This window comes from Manis pentadactyla, chromosome 4 (genome assembly GCF_030020395.1).
Source record: "Manis pentadactyla isolate mManPen7 chromosome 4, mManPen7.hap1, whole genome shotgun sequence".
In the NCBI taxonomy this organism is placed as follows: domain Eukaryota; kingdom Metazoa; phylum Chordata; class Mammalia; order Pholidota; family Manidae; genus Manis; species Manis pentadactyla.
The window spans coordinates 169,394,282-169,419,139 of record NC_080022.1 but is presented as its reverse complement, the minus strand read 5'-3'; the positions used below and the strand labels follow the sequence as shown (position 1 = coordinate 169,419,139).

At 38.7% G+C, this 24,858-nt stretch overlaps 1 long non-coding RNA gene across 1 annotated transcript in view; it reads right to left on the bottom strand.

The window, feature by feature from the left end:
* LOC118911155 (uncharacterized) overlaps positions 1-24,858 on the bottom strand; it is a 118,587-nt gene that overhangs the window by 93,178 nt on the left and 551 nt on the right. Inside the window, exon 2 of the long non-coding RNA XR_008997384.1 lies at positions 22,303-22,379. This is a non-coding gene — a long non-coding RNA (uncharacterized LOC118911155). The remainder of the gene's footprint in view (positions 1-22,302; positions 22,380-24,858) is intronic.

Sequence of the window (24,858 nt, the reverse complement as noted above, 5' to 3'; positions counted from 1 at the left end):
ACCAGGATTTAATATTTGGGTTCTGAAGGCAGACTGGGTTCAAATCTTAGCTCTGCTACTTAATAACAAGTAACTTAACCTCTATGTGCCCCAGTTTACTGACCTTTAAAGACAGTGGGTTTTGTGAAGTTTAAATAAGTTAACATATAAAATAATACTAGGCACAGCCGCTGGCATATAGCAAGTACTCAATACTTGTGTCTTATTATTATATATAAAATGGGATGGAGAAACAGGGGAGCTGATGAGCAAGGAGTGTCAAAGGGAGCAGAAGGGAGAGGGAGTCCCACAGGCCTGAAGGAACTCCAGCACTGCACACAAAAGCCCACGGAAGGTTATCATGCAGCTAACTTGCTTCAACATGCAGCAGCCTTTAATATTTGCTAGTGATTTCAGGGGCTCCATTCATGCCACTTCATTATGCATAGCAATTCAATTCTCTGTCCAGCCTTCACCTTCCAGAACATGTCCTAGAAGAACCTCACCTTTCAGACCCAAAGAGATTATCAAGGTCTTTTCCTAAACACAGTCCATAGTCCCTAGGTAGTCAATGATGCCACTTCCCTGGTACTTAAAAGTGGTCGCAAATAGTTAATAATTTAAAATAATGTTTGTTTCCTTACAACTATGTCTGCATTGTGTGAGAGTCAAAGGACAATTGGGTTTTTGCACAAGTATAAATCCAGTGGTCATTTCTTAGCTATTATCTTAGTTTCTCAGCATCCCTTCTTTTAGAAATATTGTCTCCACTGGACTCCCAGAGGCATCACCTCACTGGAAACTTTTTCTCACACTCTGCTTTGTGACCTCTGAATGTTGGCTCAGTCCTCATCTTCTTTGACTACACTCATTTCCTAGACAATCTCATCTAATCCCATGGCCTTAAAGTAACCATCTGTGGATGAATGTTAACTACACTTATTGTGGTGACCACTTCACAATACTTACAAATATTGAATCACTGTGTCGTACATTTGAAACTAATATGTTATATGTCAACTATACCTCAAAATAAATAAATAAATAAGTAAAGTAACCATCTATATACTGCCTACTTCTTGCAGTAGCCTCCAAGGTGGCCCCAATGATCCTCACCTCCTGGTACTCATTTACCTTCCCTTGCCCTCCTATAAGGAATAGAGCAGACCCACTGAAGAAGTGACAGTGTGTGACTTCCAAGGTTAGGTCACATAAGCACTGAGTTCTGGCGTGGTCTCTGGGATTGCTCATTCTGGGGAAATCAGCTGCCTTTAAGGTTATGCAAAGTAGGGGAAAACTACCTGAGAAAAAATGGTGATTTCACAAAATTTCCCAGAAAAGCCCCAATGGCCAAGATCTCATGGAACAGCTAGGAAGTCCAAAATCAAAGTCCAATTCTGATACTATCTCAGACAGAATATTCTAGTGTTAAATTGGGAAAGGAAGCATTAGATTTCTTATTATTTATAAGTTCACTTCGCCCTAATCTCACTGCCAAGAAATGCAATTAGCAAGGTATTCTTATCATGAAGTTTCCATCCCTCATTCATCAGACCACAAGCCCTAATTTAACACAGACAAGAAAGGTCCTTTTGGTCTCAGCAGCTAATGAATTGTAGAAGTGAGACGACTATTTAAGGAAAATAACTCATAAAAAAGAAAAACCCAAGTATAGAATCTGACCACAAAAAGACAAAGAATATTGTTTCTGATTATTTTAAAATATAAAATTTTACTTTCATATGGATTTGTTGTGTGTATAGGCTAAAGAAAGGTCTGGAAAATATTGTATACACTAAATTGTGGTTATCTCTGGAGGATTAGGAATTTGATATTTATATTTCATTTTGTACATTTTTTAAATGCTTGACAGATAACACGTAACTCTGATAAATAGGGAAAAATGAACTTGAATTATCCAGAACAAATGCGTTTGCCAGCCGGTCACAGCAGTAAGGGAGCCATCTAGAAAACTTAGGTTGCCGAAGTAGTTCCTTCTTTAGGCTTTGTAAGAGTGCCACCTACTGGAATATCAGGAAATGAATTTGTAGAAAACTGCTTCCAAGCCACTTGAGATATGCTTAGTATTAGAAAGTTTTTTTTTAAGAAAGAAAAAAGCAAACATTTTTAAAAGCGTCAACTTAATAAACTAAAACTTTATTATTTAAATGATAAATGGTATTAGTTCCTGGAAAGTCCACCAGTAAGGAGGCAAGTTCTTACAAGGCATGAAGAAGAAAGCTAGTAATTATCTAAAAAACCACACAGCCAACCTGAACTAACTACTCAGAACTACCTAAGTTTTAAAAATATATTCAAACAATATCAAATGAAATTCTATTGCTGAGTAAATGGCTTTTTACGGGGTAGTAAATATTTCTTAAATCTTGTAATTGGATTAAGATTTAAGTGTCATTGTTTAATGTTAACATCATAAACTTAAAATCAAACTAAAAAATATTTGTGTCCCTATTGAATGTATCCTCATCATCACTACAGCTTTTTAATAAGAGCTATAGCTGCAACATTCAGTAACATGTTTATTAAAATATGTTATTATGACCAGAATTCACATTTGAAAAATAATCACTTGGTGCATCTATACGTTAGAATATGACTTACCAATAAACGGATGGAATTACTAACACAAAAATACCATGGATGCATGTCAAGACTACTATGCTAAAAAAAGGAAACAAACACAAAAAAACACAATCTGTATGATTTCATTTACATGAAACTCTAGGAAAAACAAATCTAATCTGTAGTGATGTATTGGTGGTTGCCTGGATTGAAGTGAATGGAGGAATGGGGACTAATCGGTTAAATGGAAAGGATCCCAAAAGAACCATTAATGAAAAAGTTCTGTATCTTGATTATGGTGATGGTTATGTGGGTATATCCATTTGTCAAAATTTTTCAAACTGTACACTTAAAATCGGTACATTTTATTATATGTAAATCATAATAAGGTTGATTTTTAAACGATAATAATAACTGAATAGCCTGTCTTCATGACGATGCTATGTGAAAGCATGAAGAGGCCATGTAGGAGAATCAGTGCTGTGCCACGACCAGCTTGCACCTGCTATTAAGTGCCGACTGACAAGCATTCAGGAATTTTTCAAGCTGGCTATTCAAACACAGGTAGCTTAAAACTGGCCATGATGGGAACAGTTACAATATGGAATTTGGTTCTATTTATATATTCCCCTGGAGAGTTGGTTCATGCCAGCACACTGCCGAACATAGTAGCTAAGAACACAGATGCAGAGGCTGATGGCCTGGGCTTGGGCTCCAGCTCTGCCACTTTCAAGCAGCTTTATTTACCCCTCTGTTCTTCAGTTCAGTCTGTAAACTCAAGGCAGTAAATAGTAGCTACCTCACACGACTGTTAAAAGGATTCAACAGGTTCAATTACTGCTGCACATAATAAGAATGAACAGCATTAGCTGTACTATTACAGAAAGAAAAACAAAGTCACTACAACTGAAGAATTATTTAATTTTCAGATTTCCTCCCAGACCCCTAGACTTTTTTATTCTTTTCCTTGTCTTCACACAAACTCCCTGACAATTCCAATTTGAAAAAGAAATGTGCAATTTTCTTTTTTGCCTTAAATATGTCTCCTTAGCTGATTGCTATGGGTTCAAATTTTCTCATCTGACCAATATTATTGGTGTAATAATTTTATCCTCCCTTCATCACAAGCTTTCCTGAACATCAAAAAAGCCAATTTCTATGAAAGAGCTTTTTAAGTTATACAGCACATCAGAATTGTAAGATGCTAAGGTAAATATAGCTTCTCAAATGGAGGGAGATATTCTACAAGTAAATATAGAGTATAGAAAACAGGCTAAGGAAAAACTTAGCACTACTGGGAAGTCAACAGAGAGGTAGTGGGTCAACAGACAGAAACCAGATGGTATTTCAGGCTTCACTCGGTGATTCATTATTTTACTTAGAGCAAGTTACTCAACTTGAGATGATTCACCTTTTACAAAAAGACAATAATAATTTCACATACAATCACATTAACCCAGCATTTTAGAATCCTCATAAAAACACACTGTAAACACAGGGTTCTATGAACTTGACTGGTGAGAATATGTCACTTTAGTTATCAGCTTGGAACCCACTTCCTAAAGTTATACATACATGAAGTTTCTGCTGAGAAAAGTATATCCATTTTTACATATTTCATTTATTTGTAAATACCATGTGATTTTTTTTTAATTATAAGGCTGAAATTTCACATTTCAAATAAACAGGGCTGAAATACAACACTTTTTAACCTGTTGAAGGGTAATTTTTTATAAATAATGCTCAGTTGGTATATTTATGTATACATGTGAACATCACATTAATTTATTTGTGTATTCATTAATTCAACAAACATATATTTGACACCAACTATATAGAAGTCTTTACATAATATATTCAAAATAACCTCAGTTTTTATAAACTAAAGGTAAATACATCATAGAGTTTCATACATTATTTTTCCTTTTTGCATTGGTGCAAGTGAAATAAGGTAAGTCATCATTTTTAATCAGCAAAATTATCAATTCTCCACACAGGGTGTATGCTGATTATTCAACAAAGGTGTGAGGAGGCTTAGCCAACTCCTTTGGAAAATATGACACCTCCTCATTCCACTGTATGAGTTTTATAAGTTTTAAAAAAGGAGCAGCCCATACTGTTAAACAGATATTTTCAGGGCATATTTTTTAATTATGATACTCTTAAATATTTAATTACATTTTATATTACACTTTTTATTATATAAAAGTACCTATAAGGTACTTTAAAAATGTTTTCACTGGACACCCATTTTAAACAACCTAAGTTGCTGATTCTGGCCGAGTAATTTCAATGTTAAACTTCCCTATCTTATTAGTGACTGAGTAGGGTGATAAAGAATAAGATATATTTTCATCTTCATTTAAAAAAAAAAGCAAACATATACAATCAGCATCTAATCAAGAGATAATCCTGGAAGAAAAACTGCAGAATTAGATCGAGGCTAGTAGAGAATTTGCTGTCAGGAGTGTTACAGATAAAGCAGAACAATGAAATCTAGTTTCCATGTCTCATTAACCAGAGGCTGGGGGTAAGAAGAAGCCCTCCAGTGGGTGATGTGAGGGTGGGAGAATTGGACTCACTTCCCCACTGGAGTCTTTAGTGGAAGACCTCCCTCCCCTTCGTGACTCTGGAAGGTGTTTTTATAGTTTGTAAAGCTGGAAGGAGCAAGGAAAACTGAATGCTAACCAGTGGGAGGATGAGAATTGCTTTAGGGGAAGGTAGGTCTCAGGAGGGAGGAGAGCCCAGTGAACATTTTAGTCATCATTGTCATCATCTGTCACCTCCAGGGTTCACCGCAAGCAGTTGCATGACAGAGATGATTTCTGAAGAGTTAAAGGACAATATGATATTGTAATTCCCAAGATATAAAGCTAAAGCAGTAGGTTACACAATTATGTGCTGATTTATCCAGAGATATTTTTAAGCTGCATTTGCCTAAGTACTGGCACTCTGAAAACTTAAATTATATAGAATTACATTCCAAAAATGCATAAATACACAGCATAAAACACTTGCTATATACACATATATCCAAGCAAATCATCACAATAACGTCTCTGTTTAGGATGTTTACAGGTCATTTATGTTTGGTTCAGTCAAAAAAATCACCAAATAAGAAAGTGGTTTTTTTAACAAATGTATACATCTCAGTCAAACTGAACTTTAGATAAACAATCCACCATCAAGCTTGGTCCAAAAAAGTCCTCAATTATCACTTTTCAACTAGGGCAAACTTCACGTCTCCTCAGTCCACTGATTTATTTATTCATTTACTCAACAAACACTGTAAGCGCGTCCTAGCCATGATGGGCATTTTGGCCTTCTAAACACCTGTCATCTACTTTCCTTCATCCTCTACCACCAGCACCCTGGTCCGGGCCGCCACTTACAGGCTCACGCCTGAACACCCACCCTTTTTCCACCTGCCCCTCCCTCCACTCCATTCACCCCACCACAGCCAGGGAGAGAGTGTTTTGAAAATAAAGATGACCCTATCACCCCAATGCTAAGAAAAAACCCTTCGGAGGCTTCCTACTGTCCTTGGAATAAAGACCCCAGTCTAGCAAGGTCTGGCCCGGCCCTTTCCCCTCTCAAGTCGTGTGCCACCTCCTCCCTTTCATTCCCCACTCTGGCCTCGTTCAGCTTTTCTACACCCTGCTCCTGCCACAGGCTTTTGCCCTTTGCCTGGTGTGTGCTTCCTTTCCATCTGGTCTGGCTAACTCCTACCCAGCCGTCAGGTTTCAACTCAAATGTCACCTCCTCTGAAAAGACTTGATTAGCCTCGGGCCCTCAGCCCCCACCACACTAACCAAGTCAGGTTCTCTCACTATTCATTCTGGTAGTTTGCCTTAGTCATCCTCCCTTCAAAGTGCTCAGCAAAATTTGCAATTATGTATTTATTTGCATGACTACTGAATTCATCTCAGTTTTCCCCACTGTAAGACCTGTAAGTCTCTATTCTTTTGCCCTCCACTGTAGCCCTGGTGTCTAGCACAGTGCATAAAACAGCATATCTAGCCCACTGCATAGGAGACTTGGAATATTTGTTGAATATATGTGTATGGAATTGTGTACAAGTGCTAGACTATTTACTCAACAAAAGCTAGAACAGTTCTATGGTGTCGCCAGTACTCAGCACAGGGCTAGCACATAACAGGCACTCAGTAAACATTTGCTGCATGAATATGAACAGTGGTGATACATTTCTTCTATTATTTGCTTGAAGCATTCATCAGATTTTTACGTATTTCCTTAGTAACTCTAAAATGTTCCACCACTCATTGTTAAGACTGAATGAACAGACTTAGCTTATCAATGCACAGCAGCTAAGCAGTGTCCCTCACATAGGAGGCATTAAGAGGAAATTTTAAATAAATTTAACTTGAATCTATTTATTTTGGTTACTTTATTTTTTTAAATGTTTGAGCCACGTGGAAATGAATTCCACTTACTTTATTCTCTTGAAATCTTAATAAAGGAATTATGCTGTCAAGAACTTAAACACCATTAAGAAGCTTTTTGCATTTTACTGAGAAATTCACTGAATTCAACTAACATTTTCGGAAAGCCTTCAAGACACTTGACAGTCTGTGGAGACATAAATTTTTTTTTACCTAAAATATACAAATCCTAACTCTGCAATTTCACAAGCATATTGATATGTGGTATTGCTCAATATACTGTGTCTGATGACTCAGTAGAAACTGATCTTCAGTTTCAGTAAGCAGTCTTTCAATTCATGACACTTTTTTTTTAAGGAAATTAACCTGAGGACTTTTTCCCATATATCTAAAAAGTCCTAGGAGCTGTCTTCACAAAACAGAGTAATTCGGTTTCTATGAAGTCTTTATAAGGAAGACTCTTTTAAGAGGGGGAAAAAATGTATCCATTTACATTCACATATAGATGCAACCCCAGAATCCTCTTATTCATCATTACAGTGTGCTATGTATATATATATAGGCAATCAACTAACTATGGATACAAACTGAGTTTTCTTAAAGCAGCTGATAGAAAAAAAGACTGGCTTTCCTTGGAAAAAATTGAATCCGAAACCTTAATACTCCCGGCAATCTAGACCAAAGCAGAACTTGTTCCCCTTAGTTAACCAAGATGTTGCCTCTAAAATGGACTTTTCTCTCAATCAAACTAATATTTACTGGGCATTATGGAAGGGGCTATTAGCAAACATAGATATAGAAGCAAACAACATTACCTTGAGATAATGAGAACTGTCTAGACCTGAGAGAAAGTGCAAACGAGGAGCTACAGAAGTTTGGGAGACGGAGAGAATATATAGGGCATGAGGACCAGCGCCACTCTTTTGGGAGAAGAAACATTTAGGCAGAGCCTTGGTAAGTATATAAAATCTCAATGTACGGTGTTAAGTGGAAGTGGGAAGGCGGGAACAGAACCAAAGAGCATCCCTCCAGCTTTCCCACAAGACTAAGTGACCTTCATCTAAGAACCTATGTTCTTTGACCATGGTGGCCTGAATTTTGTGTGTCTGATTCCTCTTCAAAGGCAGGAACATGTATTATTGGCCATCCAGAAATAAATTAATGCAGTGTCTGGCAGAATGTAGGTATGCCAAATACATGTTGGTTGAAATAATGTTTAGAAACATCATTTTCAGTTTACACATTGCCTAAATGATTGAAAAATCAGGGGAAAGGATTGGCTGAAATCCAAAATGAAAACTACTTATCAAGCCCATCCTTTGGTACAGTCCAAAATAAAAGCATACACTGATTGAATTTTTCATTTTGATACCAACCATGCCATCATATAGGTATGGCTCTAGTTCATGAGTCATCCAAAATTCTGTAACCTGGGAATAATAACATAGTGTATTTTAATCACTATATTACAACAAGTGGGACACAGGAAAACAGTACCAACAATATTGCAAAGTGCCCACTGACCATTCTTTGTTAGGAAGAATTTCCTACTCAGCAGTTATAAAACAACAACACCTAACAGTTGAACAACTGAGAAGAAAACTGAATTGTCAAGCAAAGTTTGCTTAGAGGGAAATACAAAATTCAATGTATATTATTAGATTTTGCAATAGTTCATGTTGTAATATAGAAATGTGATTTTAATTGAAGGAGGAATATAATTATAGCTTAGGAGCCAATTAGTTAATCAACACCACAATCAGAAATGTCTGAGTGACAAGACTTGGCCCCACACCCAAGAGGGTGAACCCAAAAGGTAAGTAAAACAAGTTTCCATTACAAATGCATTCAGAAACCTGATCCATCCTGAAACAAAGGTGGAAAGGTGTGTGTTTTGGGGGGGAAGGAGGGATGTTATTAATTATCATTAAATTTAAATAATTCCTATAAATTTAATAGGAAAACAAGAAATTCTCTTCTAGTATATCTCTGGAAATAACATTATGCTGGAGACTCATGCAATGGAATGCACAGCATGCATTCCTTAAAAAATATATATTCCTTGAACTCATACTAGAGACAGAAAAAAAATTAGATCAATCCTACAGATTCAGAAATGATCCAAGTAATGTCACAACCTAGATAACAATGGACGTCATGTCATCTAAGGAGCAATTGAACTAACTGGTGACCCCTTAGCCTTTGAAGGGTAGAATAATACTCTTCAAATATCCAAGAGACTCCAAAGCTAAGTTCTATATGGCAGAATGCAAGCTATACGGTGTGTGGCAGATTTCAATTCAATATAAAGACAAACTTTTTAGTAACTGGAGCAGCTCAAAAATGGAATGCCCTGTGAGACAGTGAGCTTTCCTTTCCCAGAAATATTCCAAGCAGAGACTGGAGATATTTGATTAAGGCAGTTCTGCTCGGTGTTGAATATTTTTAACAAGAGAAGTTGTGAGTACCTCCCATATGCAAGACACTTTGTATGTGTTATCTAATTGGTAGCCTCAAATTTATGAATTGGATATTATTTTCCTACTAGGATGCTAAGGCTCAGAGAGGTTAAGTAATTTACCACACACCCAATAAGAGGCTGATCTAGGATTTGAAATCTGGTAATGACCTCTAAGTTTCCTCATAAATTCTGTCCTGGTTGACACCATGACAGTGAATGTGTTAGTGGTCTAGATAACCCCATTCTGGTAATTTCCATCAATTTACCTAGTCTGGTATTATTTCTGTCAGAATATCCAGAGACTTTTGGTCAAAGACCATATTATATATTAGCTTTCCCATCAAAGTCAAAAGACAAACCATCCTTAGGCCATTTCCAGCTGAATCCTGAAATTCTGATGACCAGAATCCCAACCAACCTATCTGAACTAGAAAGGGTCAAGAGTTTTAGCTCACATGGGTCCAATCTTGTTGTGGCTTCCTGGATTGATGTTAATAACAAGAGTTCTACCGCCGGTCTAGGTTCAGTAGGAAAGAGTATCATCATCAATTTCAATGCCTGCCATGCATGCAAGACAGAAGAGGCAGCAAGAATGCTTTGTCATCTCTACACATTTTCCAAAATTTTTCTATTTTTCATCATCAATTCTTGCATTAATAGAAGCTCCACATTATTTTACCAACAAACTGTTGAAAGTAATGCTTTCTGTTATTATTCTTAAAACTACTAATGGAGGGAGTGGGAATACATAAGGAGGCAGACAGAAGGCAGCCCACAAGACTGATTATCAAGAGGACTTTTTTTTTAATACAAATTACAATAACTTTGAAATTTTACCTTGGTCCAGAATCTGTTCCTCTCAGCCTTTCATGTCCAGACACTGGACTTTACCAGTCTACCCAGAGGTGACCTGACACTTGATGGCAAATTTACAATGACTGTACTCGTACAACACTGAAGTGTAAATAGAATGCCAGTTTATTAATTAACAGTTAAGGGACATTTCTTTCCTGACGTTCAAGACCTCTTTCCTGAAAACTTGCTTTTCTGCTATAGGTGTACTTGGATGAAGTAGGAATGAGAACATTGCTGAATAAGCACAGAATCTGAGCCGAGATCAACAGACTTGAGGAACGTTTCCTAAGATCCAGAGGCCAGGTGAAACCTCTTTGCCCCAAACTAACCAATTCCTCTCTAGTGGCTGGACTGTCCATGTGCCCAAATTCAGCATCTCTCTCCCTAAGATGCAGCCAGAGGCAGCTTCCCTGAACCCCCTTTTGATATTCTCTGCTGACCACACTCCTTAACCAGCTGCTGGCCCTGGGAAATAAATTATATTTTGGTTTTATTAGTTTCTTTAGGAAGGCAACTATATTTTCTTTTCTCCCAAAGTTCATGGGGATAGCTCACTGTCACATCCATTATTTATAGCTGTAGCTACTACCTCTTTCAAGAGTCAGAGGGCAGCCTCTGGGTTCATGGTACATAAGGATGAAGTCTATCATTTTTAAAATACAAAGGAGAATGATACACAACTTCCAGGTTCAATGCACATTCATCACAGTGACGCTTCTAAATGCAGAACTTCTTCAGTCATTTTCTTAATGGCACCACATGTCCTTTCTTTGTTAAGTTCCCTGTGATGAAATTTTATCAACAGGTGGCTTCCTACATCATGGAGGCTTCACTGTACCTTGGATCACAGCTGACTTCTGATCACTCTTTCCTTCCAGGTACGTATCTCAGTCCAAGTGCTAGCTCACTTCTCAGCTCCCTTAGTGTTCTCCTTTTCTTTGTTTCCCAGAAGCTCTGAAGAACTCCAAAAGTCTAGTTGCTTCTGTCCTCGAGTGCATTCTACACCCGGCAATCTTGTCTTCACTCCACCCTTGCTTCCCTCCTCGTCATTCTTTTGTCTTTTAGGCCCACTCAGGCTGCTGCAGCAATACAAGACACACACACATGGCTGCATTCCCTCCCCATCCTTTCCTTTCCTAATGACAGACAGTCTGGTTTCTGTGCCCTAAGTTGTCCAGAAAATTCTTGCTGTCAGATCTCCAAGGGTCCTGTAGCAATACCATAGACATTTTTTCTAGCCTTCATTCTCCCTGATCTCTCTGCAGAATCTGAAACTCAGAACCCAAAAGAATCTCTGTGAGGTTCTGAAAACTCCAGCAGGTGAATCATCCAAGCTTCAACCCATGCTGCGATTTCCTGAGGCTTTTCCAACTTTCTGGATCACTCCTTACTCACCTCTTTTACCAGGTACACACTTCTCCTCTGTGCTAAAGCCTAACATTGAGGGTTTGTTCACCATTTAGTCTTAACCTTCTGCTCTTTTCTCCCTTGAAAAAAACTCAGTTGTTCTCAAGGCTTTGACTATCACCCCAATATGGATGATTCCTAGCCTTAAGCTCTCTCCTATATGCAATATCTTTTTCAAAGGAAATTAAAGTTTTCCTTTACTTTAGGCAAATGGTCATGTTCTATGATCCACAAACTATAACAACCGAGAATATGTAGGTATTCTAGTTAGCAGCATTGAAAGAATTCACTCCCCAGCGCTCATTGGACTTTTCAGAGCCCAAAACACCCCAATTGAAAAGTGACTTTGCAGTCCTAGTCCTGTTTGACATCTCTGAACGGTCAGTACTTCAACACTGCTGGCCATTCCATCTTCTCGAAATTCTCCTCTCCCTTGACTTTCTTGAAACTTCTGTCTCCTGGTTCTTTTTCCTTTGAGTGTTACCTTTCAAACTCTTCTGTTTCTCCTTAAATGTTACGGTACCGCAAGGTTTATCTTTGGTCCCCACCTCTGTCTATTCTCCCTAGGAAATCTCATCCAGTTTCATGATTGCTCTTTGCCAGTAACTTTAGCCACAGTTCCAGCTGCCTATGGAATAGCTGTGCCTGGGTGTTGTGGGTGCTTCATCCCCATCTTCTCTATTCTGAACTCAGTATCTTTCCTACAAAATCCACCCCCCCTTTGCATTCCCACATTAGTGAGTAGCACTCCCCAAAGTCCAAAACTGTAAACCTCTTGTATTTTAAGCCTCCTTCCCCCTCCTTCATCAACCTGTCACTAGTCAATAATCAAATGCTACCATTTTTATCTTCTATCTTCCCCTTCCTGCCACCCCACTGTGGCTTTCTTGAAATTATCTTTGTCTCTTCCCCCCCTACAGACTCTTGTGAATCCTCCTATCTCATCTCCCTGCCTTCAGTTTCCCTTCAATCCATCTAATACACTAAAAATGTTTTCTTTCTAAAAATTAAAATAATGTTCATCCCCTGATGAACCTTTAATGGCCCACACCCAACTACAGGACCTTGTTACTTAGAATGGATTTAAATCCTTCCACATTTGACCCCAACCTACTTTTCCAGTCTTATCTCTTGGCATTCACTCATGCAAATTTTATGCCCCAGCCAAACAAACTTTTCACAGTTCTTCAAATATGTCATGCATGTTTATACGTCCTTTATACTGGTCCTTCTCCTTACAGTATTTTTCTCTCACTCATTTTTTAAGACACCATTCAAATGTCATCTCCCTAAGTCCTCCAGACACACTGGTTTCTTTTTTCTTGGTGCTTCATATACTTTATATAAACCTGTATTATTAAAATATTCATCCTATTTGTAATTATTTGTGCTTTATCACTTACCCTCCACCCCACCCCCCAAATATGGCTTCTTTGAGAGCAAGAACCACATCTTCCCTATCTTTGCATCTTCAGGACCCCATAAACTTTCTTGCATATTATAAATATGCAGTGAGTGACTAGTACACAAAAACAGGTACTGCCCTTTCCCTCCAGAAGGTAAAGTAAGAAGGCCTAGAGACAAAAAGAACCCTCTTTACCCTCTGTCCTGTTAATCTAACAGTCAAGTTGCATTAATTGAAAGAATACAGAAACAGCTCTTCTCCAAAATTTTTATCACCACAATGCCTGAAATTCCACTTAAATAAAAGACATACTTTTTTATGAAAATAGTTTCAGTAACTACCTCTCAGCCTTTGTCAGAAGTTACACCTTAGACTGAACTAGACAAGCCAGATGGTTATCCTCCTAATGCCCATCCCCACAGCAGGCTGAGAAGTCTCAGAAGGGAGACAGGAGGAATTCAGGGAAAGGACTGATAAAACAAACTGCGGCACTAGGGAGCAACCTCAGAGCACAGACCGCTGGAGACGGGGAGGGCAGCAAAGCAAAGATCCCAGTTTGGTGATGGAAACTCTGGCAGCTACTGGCTCTTCTCCTCCCCACCAGAGTTGGGGTAACACCCTCTCCCACACTCGGCGACAGCAGCCCCACCTCTGCACTCACACTTGGCTCTCAGGTGAAGAGCTCCTCGCCCGCTGTTACTTAACTCCTGCTCACTCTTGTCACCTACCTCTTGCTCCCACCCACCGCCCCCACTACCCTGCCCGTCATCTAGTGAGGAGGCGAGGAAGAGAAGGGTGAGCCCGTTTCTGGAGTCCCGGGACACAGGCTGCCACAGAGGATTGGATCCCGGCTTATTCTAGAACCTGGTCCTGCGTGACATCTTGTCTTCCCTCCCACCACACTGCGGCAGTAAGCAGGCTCTCTGAGAGGAAGACTGGGAGGAAGAAGAACAGAAAGTTTCCATACAATGAACATTACATGCACCAAGGATGTGTTCTTCCCTATGACACCTGTGTGAATACACCCTAAAGAAACTGAAACCAAGAGCCGTCCATGAGGCTGCCCTGCTCGCACTGAATGCGTGACTAGCCCTCCAGAGCACGCCATTTCTGCCTGTCCTCCAAGCCCTGTTCTCCTGCCTTCCTTTGATTCTAGAAGTCACTGATACTCTCCCAGTAAATTCCCTTGTATAATGCAACCAATCCATCTCTGCCATAGTTAGCTGCACTGTCCAGCCTACCTAGATCCTCCTGGAGGAGTTACTCAACTCCATCATCCATTTCCCCGACCCTTTATACATATCTCTACCGTCCCACAATGGTTAACATCTGCTCTATACCAGCACTATGTTAAGTGTCAAGGAAGAAATAGGAACAATATGTGGTCTCCACCTTCAAAGAGCTTACCCTTTCGTAAGCATTTATTAAACTTTATTTCATGGCATTGCAATTATTCATTTTCCTATTAACTTCCTGGGGGGTAAGGACTTTCTGCAAGTCCTATCATACAGTAGAGTCTGAACAGGAAACAACTGGCATCCTTGAATTGGAGGAAATTGAGGAGTTTAATAAAAGGAGTACTTGCAAAGGTGTGCGCACAGTGTGGGGAAACCACCAAGGGCAGCTATTATTAACCCCAGGCCCAAAGGGACGAAAGGTGACTGAGAAGGGGAAAGTAATATAAAAGGCCATCCTAAGGAGAGCTGTGGCTTTTAATGAAAAAGCTTGTAGAGGAGGCCAGGGGAACAAACACCCTAAATTCATTCTCCTCCCTTCCTCCAATTCCTGATGAGGTCCCCACTGAGCAAATATAATGAAAGCCAGAGAGCTGCTATCCTAGAACAGAGGCAGGCTGGAGAAAGGGGAAAAGTGGATCTGGAGAGGCAAATGGCTTTGGAATGTCAGCATTCAATACAAACTTGTTGACTAGATTCTATATGCAGACAACTCATCTCTGGTGTCCGTTTTCTCATTTTATTACCCCTCAAGTAGCTGAGTTAGTGTTTTCATTCACAGTTTTCATGATACATGCAAGTTTATTTCTGATCATCCTCTCTGCTACAGAAATATATATATATATCCTAACATTAAAAGACAATTGTCCTGAATCTAACTTCCCAATAATCAATGGTGCCTACTCCTGAAACCCTTATGAAAGCTGAGACTCTTCTGTCTCTCTGTGCGTTTGTGCCCCCTCCACCCTGCGCACCTAAGTGTGACAGAATCACAGGCCCTTGGTGCAGGGACAGGCTGGCACAGAAAAGGCAGAACAAGCCCCCTGCTGTGAGGATGGGATGCAGTGGACTGAGGTGGAGACTGTGGCACAGGGAACAGAGTGGCAGAGCTTCCACTTACACACATTTTGTGTTCTTAGGAGGCTGGGAGATTAGAAAGGAAAGTGGCAGAGAGAAGGTCTAAAGAAGAGGCAACTTCCTGAAATTCAATGCAAGATCCAGGAACAGAATTCTAGGAAATGGGCAGGGGAGCAGGAAGAGACCTGTGTACTCCCCTCATGTAGTCTGACAGGTTAAATCCCATTTTTGTTTAAGGCTTGCCTTTTAAGTGGACAAGTGTGATTTCAACAGACTGCCCAAAATAGCCTCTCTTCTCCCTACGAAGGACTGAAATTCCTATCACAAGGAACAACCTCTCATTTCACATTTGAAGAGAAAACCCAAAATGCAAATGTTTGGGTGCCTGAAAAAACACACTGTGATTAAGGCTATATTTCTATTAGTGTAAATAAACAATATCATATATTTTCCTTGACAGAACAAAAGGAGTTATAGCACAAGAAAGCCCAAGTCTTCTGAGGAAGGGAAAGAAAGATCTCAACCTACACAAGAAAGGGTGATGACAGAAGAGAATAGAGTTGTCAATGACAAACTTTTAACTTCTTAATTTTGTCTGAAGTCAACTCTGTCCAGTTTAGTATATGCATGGGCATCTAGAATCAGCATACACTCAGAAGTTAAGCTTAGGAGGAACTCTGAAAAGAAGCATACATAATAACTGTCAAAACTCTAGGGCCCATAACTGTCCCATAAGAGTCCATGGCACCTACTAAGCAGTCAATAAATATGTCTTGAGTGAATGTGCAATATAATTAGGGTTATGAGTTTCGGAGACCACTACAGGCTAAAGTGGGAGAATAGTGGGACAGTAGGGCAAGGGAGAGAACGAGTATATATTAACAAGTGCCTACTAGGTGCCAGGCACTATTATTTGTTTCTCATTCATTTTCCCAATGTCTCTCAGAAGTTGTACAGACAAGAAACTCAAATGAGACTTGGAAGATAAGTAATTTTTATCCAATCTGGAAAACAGTAAGCCAGGACTCAAACACAGAGCTGTCAAACTCCAAAGTGTAATACACACTGCTCTACACAGACTCTCCCAGGAAAGGGACCTATTGTTGGCCTGAAAAGCTGTACAGAAGAGAGAGACCTAAGCTGGGCTCAAGAGCATGAGAGTGATATGAATATAAGGTCAGAAGGAAACAAAGATTTCCTGTTAGAGGAGTGCCTGCAGTATTTTATAAAATGACCATTCATCATGGTTCAAAAGACACAGTCTTGAAAGAATAGTTTTCTCTGTTTTTCCCTCTCACATATAGTTTTCCATCATATATAATCAATACCCTGAGGAGGCATCACTTGAGGATATGTGTCTCACTGGTCACTAAACTAAGGATTAAAATGAGGTTGACCAAAAAAAAAAAAAAAAAACTATACTTTTTTAAAAAGACACTAATTAAAGATGCTGTAATGTTACAGTGGTGTGTATATATATATATATATACAGAATATATATATACACATATATATATACATATATATACAATATATATACACAGAATAGAATGAGGGATCCATTATAGAATGAGGAATCTGACTCTCTCTCCATAAAGCTCTACACTGCTCTCGAGTACACCAACTCTGAGGCTGTCCTCCGACCCTAGTCCTCTGTCACACTCACACACATGGCTTGCTCCTCTCGGTTTCAGCAACGCAGCAGGCCTAGAAGTGGCTCCTGGTCTGTTAAGGCCTCGGGGAAGCTATGGCATTGTAGGGAGCTCAGAGAGGGTGCTGGGCTTGGCTTGGGTGCTGGCACAGGGTGGAGCAGCGTGAGTGCTGGACCAGTGGGAGCCTTCTAAATGCTGGGGGCTCTGAGGATGGTGAGCTTCATTCAAGTAATGAGAGGGCAAACAGGCAGAATTTAAACCACTGCCTAGACCCCTACCTTGTCAAGGTGCATCACCCAGAAAATGTCAACACTAATCTAGAATTCAAAATAAAAAGACAGTATGAGAATTTGGGAAAGAAAACATTGAATGTCAACCTCAAGACTATAGCAAATATCACACTACTATCAAGGGCCTTCAAATCCAAGTAAGTTGTTTACATGGAAACTGTTTTTCCTGGTCAACATACATCACTGTATCATATAAATTAATGCATTTAATGTAAAGAGAAAAATAGTGTGCATAAAAATTAGCATAAAATGGCTTGACACTCATTTGAAAGAGGAGCATTTGACTTATTTTTCTGCATTTCAGAAGTCCTTAAAGAAATCTCAGAAATATCTGAATTTACTGTTTATATAATTTATACAAAATAGTTATGATCAGCACACACTTATAATTATTGAGATATATTAAGTATATAATCTGGACTTAACAGCACCCAATGTATTTTGTTGAATAATATGATTCCTCCCTCAAAAGTCAACACAACTGTTACTTTGGAAAACATCAACACTGCTTCAGACTAACAGTCCCATGCTCACTGTGCATGACTTCAAGCTCAAGTCAGAAAACATGTAAAGGACTGACTGTCAAGGAAATATTTTCCCCATTCAAGTTAACTTGATTGTGTATACTTACTCAAACACAGAATATCAGGCCAAATAGCATTTGCCATAAAACAATATGCCACTGTGATTGACCCACCCCGACCCAGTCAAATCCATTACCCTCAAAGCATATCCCCATCACAAAGTGTTTGCAGAACACATTTGAAAATAACATTTTCAAATCATCTAAACAAAAAGGAACATTCTTCAAATCTGCTTACTTTAAAAATTCCATTTAGTTCATTTATAAGTAGGAAATGTAAGCCTTCCCTAAGACAGGACTGCTATAATAAAAAGGTTCCATCCTCAGCCCCGTAACTTAGTTTCTGGGACAGTCTTTGAAACCACAGAGCAAAGTTTAATTAAACATTTGGCAGTGACAGGTAGTGGTTAAGAGTATGGGATCTAGAGCAGACAGACCTGCTTTCAATTCTGGCTCAGCTACTAATTTGCTAGCTGCATTACCCTGTGCATGATATATAACACTCTAAGGTTCAGTTTCCTCCTCTGTAAAAAGGGTCTAATAATAGAATCTACCTAATAGGGTTGTTAAGTGGATTGCATGAGAAAACGTACTAAAGCCCTCAACAGTGTCTGGCACAGAGTAAGTGTTAAATAATGTTGATAATGAACAGTGGTGAAAGTTCTTATTATTCTTAATATTATTCTGCTTAGAGCAACCTGATGGCTATCAATGTGATTTCCTATCCCAACATACGTTGTGGGGTCCTCATCCCTGGATAGTTTGTTAAAAAAAAAAAAAGCAAGTCTACTAGATCATATTTAGATTTTAACATTTATATTCTAGATGTGAAGGAAAAAAATATTAAACATCTTACAGTTCTGCAAATATCCAATGATCTATATTCTAACCCTTAGTTTCACAATTTAACGAAAATGATCGATATGGAAAATATTTGTGAGAGATACCAAAAATCTTGACAGCTTTTGATCTATGGAAGTTGGAAAATCCCAAAGCAACAGAACCACTTCATGTCAGAGTTTACTATGGAATTAATTGAGATATACACCATTTGTTCAAGACTTATAAGTAAAAACCTGATAAAAAGCATTTAATCCCTATAATGGGTATTGGCTCTATCTGGAAAAGCCAGCTTTATAAAAGGATTAGGACTGCAATTACGCAAGGGTGACTAATTGCTCTAATTTGTTATTTTAATAACTGGTCCTAAATTCAGGACAATCCTGCCAAAGAGTTAGGAACCTCTAGAAACCCAAGCAGGAGGGACCCTCAAGAAGTAAGGGCAGAGTCTAGCCTGGGTAGATTAGACCTCCAACTCTGACCTCTTCAAGAGCAGAAATCTTGCCTCATTAATTCTTTTTCTTTTCAAATTAGTGTGTTTTTTGTATGATAAGTAATGATAATGAAAAGGTAATGTAATGATAATAAGGAAGGCTTACCAGTCTGACAAAGGAAATAAAATCCCTTATTGTCTTGCTAATTTCCTAAATCACAAGACTGGAAAATATAATTCCAGGTCACTTTAGGAGGAATTCAAGAGTTACTCATTGTGTTAAAGCAAAAGCTCTAAAGACAGATCTGTGTTCAAATCCCAGCTGAGTCCTTTTATTGACTAATTTGGGGAAAGCTACTTAATTTTTTAGTTAAAAGCTACCTCATACAGTCGCTATCAGAATTTGATGAGGTGGCTTTTAACTAAAAAATTAAGTAGCTTTCCCCAAATTAGTCATTTGATACAGTCGCTATCAACATTCAGGTCAAGTGCTTAAACTGGCCCTGAACATAGAAATGTCTCAGTAAGGTCCATACATTCTAATTATCTGAGAATTGACTGTAAATGTTACTTGCAAATTTATTTAAAGGGTTTAATCCAAGAAGTTAAAAATTCTTTAGGCATTATCAGTCTTCAACTAGAGAGAGGCCACAGAGTGGTTATAGTACATTTTCTCCATTATTATTGTGTGTTACATTTAAATCATTTTTTAACCCATTCCTTACCATTCCCACCACCAAAAAGAAAAGGTGATTCAGACAAAGAGCTATTCTTAATCTGTCATGAAACTGACAAGTTATTTGATCTTTTTTTTTTGGTCAAGTATTTTTAAAATATCTAAACAATAAAATTAAGAGACTAACTTCATAAAGATTTTTTTTTCTTTTGAAATTAAGCACATTACACATATTCACCTAAAATCGCTAGAGTGGGGATGGAGTTTACTGCTTTCATTACATTCTTTAACCTCTGTGTGTACCACATCCAATCCAAAATTTTCTCTATTCTTTTTAGATCTGCCCAGACTCTCTAAGTAAAAATAGCAAGACCCAGCAATACAGTTATTTTCTCTAATTAGCAGCCATCTTTGAGATGGTCAACTTTAATAACAACCACAACTATACATAGGCATTTTATTGGATTTATGAATGGGGGGCAGGGGAACGGCCACTGACTTTTTGACACTGTCCAGTTTCAATATCTTAAGATTAGAGTCCATAGGGGTTACAGTCAGTTGGTTAGGTACTTTCAGCTTTACTACCTTTCATGAAAATTAAAAGGGATATTACGTTTCTATTTCTGTTGTATATCAGTAAATTATCCTCCTAACGTACGTAATTCATGGTGAGCATCGTCTTTCACAGAAGGAAGTTAACTTGATCAAAAGGAAGAAACCAATGACATACTAATGAAACTTAAAAGCTAAGTCATGTTACATTTTATCCTTAAATTACACCATACTCATAAACTAGCTAACCAGAAAACCAACTAAGTCAATTCTCCTAATAAAAAAGTTAAGATTTTAGAAGGACAGTTATGTTTTAACAGTTGATTAGTACCAAGATCATCTCAACAGATCCAAGAACAAAAGAGGGGAAAAGTAAGGACCAAAATGTATTCTTAATACATAAAAAGTGTATATACATTCTAACATATACATCCTTATGTAGTTTAGGGATCTTAAACTTCCTATGCAGAATATTATATCTCTTCTCATTCTTACACAACGTTTTCGCCTCTAAAAGTATTATAGCTTGCTTTAAAGTAAAATTAGTCATCTTCAACTAGCTTTTATTTAAATTTTGAACTTGCACCAGTGCCAAAATATGAAAGAAAAGTTTAAGAACAAAATAAAGGCAAAGAAAAGAAAGCAGTAAAAGGCACTGCAGTGATACGAAAATATTTAGAGAACAGTAAGTATCCACAAGGTATATAGCAAGAATATAAGGCACGCTCCCTTCTCTATAGGAACTTAAATGGCATATTGTAAAATACTAGGTTGTACACACAGGCAGTGAAAAGAGACAGCCACGACTAGACTAATGGGGAGAAACCTCATGAAGATGACATGTAAGCTGGAGCTTGGAGTTGAGGTAGGATGACTTGAATAAGCAGCAAAGTATAAGAAGGACTTTCAAAACCAAGTGCAAGAAACCAAGGCCATAAACTGGGATAAAGCATAGTGTCGTGGCCAAGGTTAAAGAACAGGCTTGTTTATAATGAAAGAACTCCTTTTTTAAGGAAATGCTTACATATTTTTTCATTGGTTCATGGATTATGATTACCATACATATTTTAGCACTTTTTATCACAAGTATCTACTGCTCTTCAGAAGTTCACATCATTCCACTTAGTGTTTATGAAAGACTTACATTATTACTTGTTTTTGCTAACTAAAAGAAATCTGAAGAGGACTTTCACTTTTACAAAAAAAAAAGTCAAGAAGTGCAAACAGCCTTCAGCGTTTGTTTTGCAGGGAGACTTTAAAGGGGCAGAAAGCACCTGAATGGCACCAAGCTCCTTCCCTGGAAACCACACTCAGCATCTCAGCATCAAGCCGCCATGGCTTTCAACTGTATCTATGTGCATCTGTGCTTTACCTTAATTTATTCTGTGCATCTGTTATTAAGATGTGTCTGTTAGCACAGTATCAGGAAAGCCTAAGAGAGGCTGTTTTGGGGTCTGGAAATGCTCAAAAAGTTTCCCATGTAAATTAATGGTAATTGCTTCTTTAAGCCATTTCAACTTAGAAAAGTTTTCACAGGAATGTTCTACTCACAGAGAGCAGGGGAAACCTATATTATTATCCATACTTCCTAGTAGTGAAATGAGACAGAGAGGCTTAGTGTCTTGCCCAAAGCCACATAACCACTTTATGGGGAGATGCAGCATCCGCCACCCTCACTCACTGCGGGAAGCAGGAGGTTGGGCCAGGGAGCAGGGCAAGGCTGTTGAAAAGAATCCATCCACAGGAGAAATCCATTGCAGGTGTTTGAACATGTTGATGAAGTGATGACAGTACATTTTCAAAAACATTAATCTGGCAGCAGTGAACAGAGTAGATCTGAGGTGTCGTAGCATTCAGCCAAAAAAACCAACTTCAGAAGCTGGGGATGTAAGCCATGAGCAAAATGGATGAAACCTATGACAGCTGGAGTAGGGCAGTTGCAGTGGGACTAGACAAAAAGAAACAAATAACATCTGTTACGACAAAAGAGACAGTGACAAAACTGGTGACCTGGTGTACATAAGAGGTAAAGAAAAGACAGAAGTTAAAAATGCAAGCAACTATTGTGCAGAGGAAAACAGATGGCATGGTTTACTGTGAAGTCATCAGTGAAGCACCTTGCACCTGCCCTGTTCTCCTTCCCAGCCATTTTCTCCTCCTCACGAGCCATTTTCCAGCTTCTAATCTTTTTCTTTCATTCACTCCTGTTTTTCTGGCCTACTATGGGGCAGACAGCGGTTTTGGCTCTGAGAAACAGAGATCACAGTAATAGTAATAACAAAAAAAAAACACCTCCTATTAAGCACTTACTCTACATATTCTAGGCACTGTAAACGTTTCATATTTATTAACTCATTTAATTCCCACTATAATGCTACAGTGTAAGCAAAATTATTATTCCTACTTTAGTGATGAGAAAACTGTGACAGAGCCACCCAGTAAGCAGTAGGGCCTGGATTGTAGACCAAGCAGCCTGACTCCAGAGACCACCCACTTGACCATCTGCTACACTACACTGAAAACCCTCCATGAATGTCCATATTTTTGTGGCTCCCATCACAGTGCACTTCCAGAAGTTTTAGAAAAACCGTATAATATGAGAGTGTCAGATTTTACAGCTCAGCATTTTAGAAGTTTGCCAATGAGAAACATAGGCCTTATCAATATCTTAGTTGTCCTAATTGCTCAGTTAATCTGGGAGGAGGGAACCAAATCCATCAAACATTCGTACAACTTTCCATTTGGCTTTGACTCTACGGGTTGCATCACAAAGGCATGTCAGCAATTTGCACAGTCACAGAACATTCAAGCAAAACATGTGTACTTCACAAACTTTGATAAACAACAGAAAATTCTAAACATTCAGATCTTCAACCTTGCCACCCTGAGACATAACCTGCATTACCAGAGTCATCTTTCTGCAACTACATAAATTATTCATTATATCTCATTTACTCAATCAGAGAAATCTACAAACAGAATTTTCAACTAGAAACGTCAAAAAATAATTTGACTTGAAGCAAAATAAGGAAGACATAGGAAAGATCCAATCCCAACAATGAGACAAGGCATTCTGATAACAAAACTGTATCAACAACATGCTTCAAGAGCCCCAGCCAAATTAAGCCCATGTGAATAGCATTTATACCCATCCTAACCATGACCCAAAGTCCAGAAGAAATTGAAGAATTAATAAACTGGACTAGATGAAAACAGAACACCATAAGCAAGGTCATCAATTCCAATATTGGGTATACCTCATGGATTGTCCCACCATGATCTACTACCTGCCCTCTGGGAGGATGTCAATGGTTCTTAATCACCAAACCAACAATCTTTCTTCAGTCTTTCTCCAGACTGTCTCTGGAGCCAGACCAGCCTATCTGAGCTCTCTCCCCACTTGGCCTCCATGAGCCATCTCTCTCTCCCTTGTCCCAGGAGCCCTCCTTTTGTTTCATTCGCCAGCTCTTCTTCCTAGACCCTGAAGTGACCATCCCCAAAACTTCATGTTCATTTCTTTCTAAAGTCCTTTGCTTAGCGATCCTAACTATCCTGAACTGCACAGCTCTGAGCTTTCTCCTGAACAGTAGTGCTATGACTCTGCTTAAAAGATATTTTTACATGAATATCCTGGTATTTCTTCAGGTTCATGTCTTAAACCAAAATAATCTAATCTTCTCAAAACTTGACTTCACTATTTTTATTGCACCCCCACAGTTCACTCACATATCCACACACACACACACACACACACACCAGGCTGTTAGAACCCCTGTGTATTCCCTCAACACCCTGTCCATGCCTCAAATGTATCCTAGATTATCCTATATTAAAAAATCTGATTGGAGGGTATGTTTGCCTGACTCTCCAAGTAGACTGTAAATTCCTTCAGAGGCAGGAATTGTATCTTAGTCACCTATGTATCCCCAGGGAATATTACAGGTGTTCAATAACCTCTTAGAACAAATTAGTAAATATGGATGATCTGTTCCAACCAAATTGGTACATTTAGAGATTCTCCACCTGCCTAGCATTTTCAGAGTCTGAAACAACTTCCCAGAAGTTGTTGCACACATGGAAAAATCCTACCCATCTGTCTCAAGACTCAACTTAAATTTTACCTGCACCATGAATCTTTGTCAGGTGATTGCATTCCAGTAAGACTCCTTGCTCACCAGTCTTACAGCGGCAGTTCAGTGTCATGAAAACAGTATCATTTCTGAAGCCACACTGGCCTGATTCAAAAGCTTAATTTTTTCAGTTATTAAATGAGGTAAATAACACCTACCACAGAGAATTTAGGGGAGGATTTAAAGAGAGTAAACCATCTAGGACACAGCAGATGCTCAAGAAATGTTAACTCCTTTTCCCCAGCCCACCTCCCTCCCACTTAATTTGCCATTTACATAGCACTTAAATTGATAGTA